Source organism: Nicotiana tomentosiformis, chromosome 9 (genome assembly GCF_000390325.3).
Source record: "Nicotiana tomentosiformis chromosome 9, ASM39032v3, whole genome shotgun sequence".
In the NCBI taxonomy this organism is placed as follows: Eukaryota; Viridiplantae; Streptophyta; class Magnoliopsida; order Solanales; family Solanaceae; genus Nicotiana; species Nicotiana tomentosiformis.
The window spans coordinates 4,320,883-4,330,742 of NC_090820.1; the positions used below are offsets into that span (position 1 = coordinate 4,320,883).

Sequence of the window (9,860 nt, forward strand, 5' to 3'; positions counted from 1 at the left end):
TGGCTGCTATATATAGTGAAGTGCTGTTAAAAAAAACATATATTATAACATAACATAAAAAATCAGTTCCAAGAAAAACTTGATTTTTATAGTGAAAGACTGTTATATACGGATACTGTTATAGAGAGGTCTGACCAAAGTAGAACCTATGCAACGCGAATTAGATTTAATCGGATTTGGTTTCAGATATCAAGTGGCTAAAGAAAAATACAGTACAGTACCATACAATTACAGTACCATACAATTGAAAGACTACAAGACAAGAGGTACATTTTGACCCAAAGACTTGTTGCAAGTTGCAACAATAAGAATTACTAACAAAACATAGTGAATAGAATTATATTAGGCTATTCATAACTTTCCCTTTTTTCTCAAAACTAAACTCACACCAGCAAGAGTACATAATCTCGAGGCCTAACTTTAGTCATGACATTTAGGACATTTGCTGCAAATCTGATATTTACATGAGCAAATTTTACAAACTTTGCCGGCGACTTTGCCTCCTGGTTTTGCACCTTTTCGTATCCAACCCGGTATTTTACGGATGATTCCTGCACCCGTCTTCTGATCAGTAATGTTGTTTGAATTCAATGCTGCATCAAATTAGGTTATGTAGTGTAATGTATTAGTTATAGGTTAACCAATAAAGGAGGAAATTAAGATGTGATAGTATTAGGTCTCAGCGTTGCAGACATAAATAAACTAGGATGAACGTGTTCCTCGTCTAATTTTAAATAAAATGATCACACAATTGGCAGGACATGGCACTACTTCAGCTTACCGGAGACATAAACCCTTAATAGAAAGGCGTGGAGGTCGAGAATTAGGGTAGAAGGTTAGTAGGCAGTCGCGCATCTCTCTTGTCCTTACTAGTAATATCAGTGTTAGTCTTGTATTTTCTTATTTTCAGTTTTTTTCCACTACCAGTAAGTCTTGTATTTTCTTATTTTCAGTTTTTTTCCACTACCTACTGGTTCTTTCGATTCGATTATCTTATTATCTTGTTGGTATTACTGCTTATTTCTACTGCCTTTTCATCCTTCCTTGAGTCGAGGGTCTATCAGAAACAGTCTCTCTACTTTTTCAAGACAAGGGTAAGATTTGCATAAACATTATTCTTTTGAGACCCCACTTGTGAAATTATTCTAAATTTGTTGTTATTGTTATTGATCACACAATTGGCAGAAACAAGGTTTCGAGTGTTCTAGTCTTACCTCTCTCCAAAAGTAAAAATATTTTCACGTGTTTTTCTATGAAGAAAGAATCATGGCCGCATGTAAGAATGCATGTTGCAGAGATATAAATAATTAAATTGAATTGTCCTTCCTCTAGCAATAGAATTTAAATTATTATAAGAGGTAATCACCAAATTCAATAAAGATAAAAAGAAGAAACTTTTGCGGTGTTGCGATATCTTAAGATTAGTAAATATTTTAGATGTAGAATGTCAAAATTTCAAAATGTCCATTAAACTTTCAGCAAATTATTAAATAATACTTATGTAAACATATACTCCCTTCGTTTCAATCATGTGTTTTGCCTTTCTTTTAAATCCTCTTCAACAAAGAATGCCACCAACATTTAATAATTTTTTAATTCCGAAATTTCGATTTTTTCATTAATGAGACTTCTGTATAAGATATTATGACATATTTAAGATCACAAAATTCAAAGAAAAATATTACATGAATATTTAAACATTTATAACATCCTTTGCGGACTCAAAATGTCAAATATGAAAATAACTACTGGAGTATTAATAGATTGAAGAAGTAAATAAACCTTGGGTAATTGGAGCAGCCGCCTTAGACATCTCCCTTGCATCAGCTTGTGAGGATATTACAATTAGCAAAATAGCCAAAGAAAGGCAAAGAAAAAGGTTAGTTTTGGAAAACATTTTGATGAGCTATTTGGAGTTTCAATTTTTTTTTCTGTAAAAAGGAAAACAATGTTTCTCCTCTATTTATAGAACTTGTCAGAACAACTTGTTCTAAACAAGGGAGAAAAATGACAAAAAGAAACTCTTCACAAAGACCAATTGTGAAGTCACGCCTGCCAACGTTGATTGAGTTGGTTGGGTGAGTGGTTTCCCACATGGGAGATCTGAGATCGATTCTCCTCACCAGCAGTCTTCTCAATCAGAGCTCGTCGCACCGAACGTGCTTAATGCGGTTTATATCTGTGTGATTTGAAAGCAATTGCATAGTGAACTAGTTATCCAGTGCGCACCCGAACGATAGCGGCTACGAATATCCAAGGCATTTTTAAGAAAAAACAAAAAGAAGGTCGTCACATAGCCACTTGACAAATAGATCAACTTGGGGCGAATTGTTTTAACGGGAAACAATGGGCCAAATGTAGATAATTGGTGGCCGAGTGACTCCAACTCTTGCCCAGACCATATAACAACTCATCCCTCAACAAATGTGGAACACTTTAACACCAGATACAGAGCTAGGATTTAAAGTTTATAAATTCTTAATTTATCACGAACTCATAGTTTATCTTAGTTATTAGGTTCATAATTAAATACTTATAGATATTTTATGTATTTACTAATACAAATACAAGGTTTAAGTTGAGTTCGTTCGAACCCGCGACTAATGCTCTTCCTGATCAGCCCCTGCTTAATACCCCGCATGCTCGAACGAAGAAATGAATTTTAAACATAATTCAGCTCTAAAAAATAGCTAGTCTTGAAATGTGAATTATCTCGAGAGTCTGTAACCATATAAGGAGACAAACAACCATAATAATTCCGCCAATATGAGAATAATGCTATTGCTAACTTCTATCGATGAAAGGATAAGATAGATCGTGAAAGAAACGCGTTTCCCATAATGTGTCTTGAGTCAAGTTTAATTTTTTCAACTTTATTTATTTATTGCATATCATTACTTCCTTAATTATTTTTGGTGAAGTCCATAATAAGGTACACTTACAATGTAATGATCTCGTATCACATGTTGTATTTAGGAATAATATATCTTTTATAGTATAAATGTTTGCATGAAGAAAAGTATGAAATTCACTTATGAAAATGCATGATAAAACATAAGCAGAACTGAATACATAGTTGAACATATATTTAATTAAAACTTGAAAAAAAATAAATTGAAATTATGTTGAAAAATAATATTTGAAAGTTGAAATTGTGTTTGGACATGTATGTTATTTGAAAAAAATGTTAAAGTTTTGTGTGTGAAAGAAAAAATTTCATCCAAAAACTGTCATAAATCAACTTTTGGGAAGTTGAAAAAAAACTTTTTAACTTGAAAAATAGTAGCCAAAAAGGAGTCAAGAAAAATACTGCTTAAGATATATATAGTTGTAAACCACACAGAGAAGCGTAATAGATATAAAGAAATTGGCGAGATTGTCTCTTTAAAACTGTTAAAAGGCCACTAAAAGGTGCCAGGACACAAATTATATCAATTATTTTCAGATGAGAAAAATAATCTTATTATCTCAAATTATCATTTGTTTTGAGCATGTACTCATACTTTCTCAATAATCAAAATTCAATGTAAAATTTATCACAATCATTCCTATTTTTTTAAAAAAATTAGAGCATTCTAATGCAGGATAAAAAGGAAAACTTATTACTTATTACATGTAATTCACACTATAACTACAAGCCTGCAACATACTAAAAGAGTAACAATATATATATATATTGTGTGTGTGTGTGTGTGGCAAAAACACCAACAATGAGAAGAAAAAGTAAAAAAAAAAAAAAAAAATTCTATACAAAGGATTTCTAGTGAAACAGAGAAGAATGGTCAATGAAGAAGAAGACACAAAAGTGTCGAAAAAGAGAAGATGTGCTTTAGTATTTATAGTATCCAAAATACAAGTAGTAACTTACATTGAGTAATAGGAAAAGAAAGTGTAACGTATATTAAGTAATTGTAATAGAATAAGTATTAAGTGTATTAGTAATTATTAATAAATGTGTTTATTACTAATGGTCAGAATGGTTAAATCAAGTAAATTCTTAGGAATTCTTTGAGATCTTATATGAACCAGTAATGGAAGTCTTTATGGACGAAGGGAAGTTATATGTGTAAATAGTAACGGCTAGGTGAGAGAAATGAGAAATTTGGCCGTTAATATTTTCTTTTGAAACTTAAATAAATATAATGAGATGTAATAAATAGGATAGAGTCAATTTCCAATTACAAAACAATTTAAATGAAAAGAATGAAAAGAAAATACAAAAAAAGAAAGAAAAACAAAATAGGATCCTTGGTCAAAGAGAGGTGTCAAGTCACTCTTTTATTAAACACAATACGCTGGCAAAACATGAATAGTCAACTTGGTAAATAAACACTATTCTTTTCACGAATTAAAAGTACATGCAGTACCACAACAAGACAAGACGTCGACCTAGACTTTATTGCAAGTTGCAACAGCAAGGACAAAACAAAACAAGACACAAACTAAAAATGTAACTAGTGAAAAATGAATAGAGGCTAGTTTCTTTTTTTTTTAAAAGGGTTTTCACTCTATATTTAGTATTTCTATTGAAATTTGACTAAATTCGGAATAGGACTGTCATATACTCCTCCGTTTCAATATACATAAATATATATTTTTTTTAAACCGTACCAAAAAAGAATGATCCGTTTTCGTATTTAGAAACAATTTACATTTATACAATGATTTATCGTCAGATAACATATTTGTACCTTATTTTATAACAAATTCAAAAGTTTTTTTTTAAACATCATGCCCAATTAAATAGGTTCACATAAATTGAAACGAAAGAGTATAATCTAAAAAACAAGCGTTAGACACAAAGGCCATAACAGGTTGAACAATAGTTACCATATATCTTTGCCAAGTCCGATGATTCTACCAAACTTTTGCAGTAAATGGTGGCCGTGTAACATGACTCCCTTGGCCTCAGTATTGTTGCTTCAATTCATTGCTGCATCAAACGTTTATGCAAAGTTAGTGGTGGAAGCAAGATTTTTATTAATGGGATTCAAAAAATTTAAAAAAAGTAAATACCTAAAAATGTTAAGGAGATTCAATACCTTATAATATATATTGAATTTTTAAAAATCTTATACGGTGTAATTTTCGGCAAAGGGGGTTCCGCTTGTCACGACACAAAATCCATTAAAGGTCGTGATGGCGTCGGATACCGTTGTCAGGTAAGCCAAAAATAAATACTTAACTTGTTTCTCATTTTAATATTTTTGAAATCATATTTCCTTCAATTAAATGATAAAATATGAAATTTACAAAATAAATAATAATATTTTTAACAATTTCAATACAGTGCAACCCATAATCGCCCCAAAATCCGGTGTCACAAGTGCATGAACCTCAACTAAGAATATAAAATAAAATCAACATCTGTACGGAATACAAATTGGACAGAAAAATATAAATACTCTGAGGGAGACTCTGCTGGCTGCGGACTCGTAACGTGAAATGTATCTCACCTAAGTTCCCGCAATAACCGCAGCTCGGCACTCACAAGGCCACTAGACATATATGCACCTGTACAAAAATGTGCAGCAAGTGTAGTATGAGTATGTAAATAAATGCGTACCCAGTAAGTATCCCGCCTAACCTCAAAGAAGTAGTGACGAGGGGTCGACTTCGACACTTACTATGGGCTATAAATAAATAAAATAATATAATTAAATTAGGCCTGGATTAAATAATACGGTTGCAAGCCCAATATTTTGAAGTAAGTAAGCAGTTCTTTTATAATTAAGAACTCTCCAAATTTCTTTTCCATTATTTAACAATTTATCTCAGGCAAGGAGGTAATATTATTTATTGTAAATTCCAAAGCAATCAATTAAATCATGCGCAAATTATGTCGAGGTCGTACGGTCCACTCCAACATAAATATTTAAATTGTGCACTGCCCGGACATGAGCATAATAGTAGCTACGCACAGACTATCGTCACCTCGTGCGTACGTAGCCCCCACAAATAGAAGCACATATTAAATTAATTCAATTCCCTCTTACAAGGTTAGAAACGAGACTTACCTCACTCCGAGATTCCATAACCTGCACAAAAACCCTTCCAATGACTCACACCGATGCCCATCGCTCCAAAACTAGTCAATAAACTTGCAAATCCATAAATATATACTCTAATACTAATTACAATCCAATTTATAACAAATTCCTAACTCCACTTGAAAAGTCGATAAAAATCACCCTCGGGCTCACGTGCCCGGATTCCAAAAATTTTCAAAGATAAACATTATCCATGACACTACGAACTCAAATATATAATTAATTTTCCATTCCATGTCCAAATTCGTGGTCAAAATCCAAAATACTAAATTTTAGGTTTTCTACCTAAATCCCATAATTTTTACTAATTTTCATGCTTAAATCCTCGTAAAATCCATGTATTTAACTTATAATAAGTGGAAATCACTTACCTTGCGATGCTTGATGAAAATCTTCCCTTGGAGCTCTCCAAAATCGCCCCAACCAAATAAAAAATGAGAGAAAATGGGCCAAAACCCGATTTTAAAAGAACCCTTCTGCCGAGAAGACTTTCGCATTTGTGGTCCACTAGCCGCTTTTGCGGCTCCGCACCTGCGGACATTCCGCATCGCAGGTGCAGCTTTCCATCACACCCAGCCAAGTCTGCTTCTGCAGACAAACACCCGCTCCTGCGGTCACGCTTCTGCGGAGCCTTGACCGCTCTTGGGGATGCGCATCAGCGCCCCCAACTCTGCATCTGCGGCCCTTTTTCCCAGGTGATCCAAGACCGCTTCTGCGACCATAATGCCGCACCTGCGGGCTCGCACCTGCGGCCCTTTATCGCAGGTGCGATTGTACCAGACACCAGCTGCTTCAACTCTTTCTTCAACTCCAAATTCGATCTGTTAACCACCCGGAATCCACCCGAGACCCCCGGAACCTTAACCAAATATACCAACATGTCCCAAAACATATTACGAACTTAGTCGAGCCTTCAAATCACATCAAGCAATGCTAAAATCATGAATCGCACCCCAATTCCAGATTAATGATCTTTCGAACTTTCAACTTCTACATTCGATGCCGAGACCTATCAAATCATGTCCGATTGACCTCAAATTTTGCACACAAGTCACATTCGACATTATGGACCTACTCCAACTTCCGGAATCGAAATCTGACCCCGATACCAAAAAGTCCACTTTCGGTCAAACTTCTCAAAAGCCTTCAAATTTTTAACTTTCGCCAAATGACCTACGGACCTCCAAATCCACATCCGTACGTGCTCCCAATAGCAAAATCACCATACAGTGCTATTCCCAGGCTCAGAAATCCCAAATGGACATCCATAGCATTGAAATGCACTCCAACCAAAATTTATGAAATCCTTCCAAAATGCCAACTTCCACAATAGGCGCTGAAACATTCCCGGGGTCATCCAAAACCCGATCCGGACATAGTCCAAAATCATCATACAAACTTGTTGGAACCTTCAAATCCCGATTCCGAGGTCGTTTACTCAAAATTACCCTTTAGTCAATTCCCCCAACTTAAAGCTTTCGAAATTAGAATTTTCTTTCCAAATCAACTCCGAACTTCCCGAAATTAAATTCCCACCACGCGTACAAGTCATAATACCTGAAGTGAAGTTGCTCAGGGTCTCAAACCGCTGAATGACATGCTAGAGCTCAAAATGACTGGACGAGTCGTTACATTCTCTCCCACTTAAACATACGTTCGTCCGCGAACGTGCTAAGAACTGCTTTGGAGTTGTCTGAAATCACTGTTTAAAAGCTCATGCACCTACTCGTGCTACCACCACTCTGCTGAGTACATTTGCTCGAGGAAATCTGAAGATTCCCCTTTTGTTTAGTTTAATTTGCCTTAGAGCCAAATTCCAACATCCGAAATTTTCTGCCAGGTCTGCTCCCATCATCTGAACACTGTATCAATCACTACACGATACACCAATACATGCCTGCATACCTTTGCTGAATCCTAACCATGCACCGCATAATTCACATGACCATAATAACAACCTCTGATAACAATAGCCGAAATTTCACAAATCCTATGCTCACAACACACCTCTTGATACATATAAGTCTCGTTCCAACTCTTGGAATACTGCCACGACGGAAGAGATATGTAGAAACTCATAACCAACTGATGAGTCAACAAATCATTGAGTCTATTCTCCTGACAAGAACAATGACCTCATTCTGAACCACGTAACGATAATTTCTCTTTAATATACTTCATATAAATCTGATCACACTGATCCCAGGTCCAAAAATCTCGTCTTACCCGGTACAAGTCGTTCCGGTAATAAGCCACCATAGACACCACCAAAGGTCTCATATGATGCCACCATGTGCCAATAATCCACGAACTCGAATGTGATACATAAGGAGAACAAACTCTGGAAAGAAATTTTCAACCCACGTAACTAATTAAACAACTAAAAAGGTACTATGAACCTTCCCCAGAAATGAGAAGCAAAACACACAATAATAGATATGGGAAACCATACTCAACATCACACTGTTGCGGCGTGCAACCCGATTCACACATGATACCGTTGCGACGTGCAACCCGATCTAAACAACATACCCATGGCGGCGTGCCACCCGATCCACACATAATTATCTATAAGGAAATACTTACCGACCTAAAATGCTCATACATGGGAAATACCCGTATATCAACCACAACCACACTAAGTGCATAATACAAATCCTGAGGAGATGGGAAGCGTCACACGCTACAAAACTCAAGCACCACTAAGGTGCGATATATGACCCGTGTCTCGAGAACCATCCTGCTCAAATAATACCACAAACCATACGGGATCTCAATACGAGTGCGAATAATCAAACCACCTCACAACCCACTTGGTATAATATAGATTACACGGAATAGTTGACGACAGAAATAACATCCAAGGCCCGAAGACCCTTCCGAAAACAATGTTATGCTGAAATAAACACATCCGGCCTGATACAGAGCCCTTATTCACATTTAGATCCATCCACGAACCTCAAGCCGATTCAAATCGTACCGCACTGGGCTAATACCCTTTCAAGGATCCACAATGACCATTTTCCCATGACACGCAAGAACAACCATCGAATCCGGAACAAACTTCCAAAACTCACAATCAAATGAACCAAGCGCCCTTCAGGCATAAATTCTCACATTAGCGATAGTACCACAATCTTCATAATCAATCAGATAACTACATGGCATACTTACACAATCTTTCCATGGGACGCACTCCCACGACCTTCCGCACCAGCTAACAGGTCTGCACCTCTATACTCTGTAAAGCAAATCGAGAATCTGCAACTCAGTACACAGAGCCTCTTACACAGGACACTGATCTCAGGTGACGCTAAAGACAATACCAGCTTACTCTAAATGTCACGCGCCTAACCTGGGGGGGCGAGACCGGCACCCGGTGCCTCACCTAACCTTGCATACCAACTTGTGACTAAGGAACTCTGAACATGTGATGTCATACTTTGGCTATGGGCTGCATTGCAAGGCAACTGCGAATGCTGACTAAATATCAATATAAAGCTGGGCCGAAAAGGCCGTCATAACTACTACAGCTGGCAAACCAACAAAATATACATAAAAGGCCTACCAGCCCAACATACTACACTAACTGACAGGATATGTCTACAAGCCTCTACTGGTGGGTATACTGTGATCGGAACAGCTCCCCGACCTACTCATAACATATATACATATATACAAAAGATGTACATAAAGCTCTAGACCCGACAACTCCGAAAGGCATGGAGCTTACCGATCAAGCTGAACTCGGGCAACACTTAATGAGGAGGTCTACCCGTCTGTCTGTCTTAACCTGCACGCATGAAATGC

The 9,860-nt window shown here is 36.4% G+C and overlaps 1 long non-coding RNA gene across 1 annotated transcript; it reads right to left on the minus strand.

Moving 5' to 3' along the window:
• Positions 1-311: 311 nt before the first annotated feature.
• Positions 312-1,921, minus strand: LOC138899482 (uncharacterized). Its single transcript, XR_011411152.1, has 2 exons — positions 1,783-1,921; positions 312-551 (listed from the first exon to the last, which is right to left on the minus strand). It is a non-coding gene; the product is annotated as an uncharacterized lncRNA (long non-coding RNA).
• Between the last annotated feature and the right edge of the window lie 7,939 nt (positions 1,922-9,860).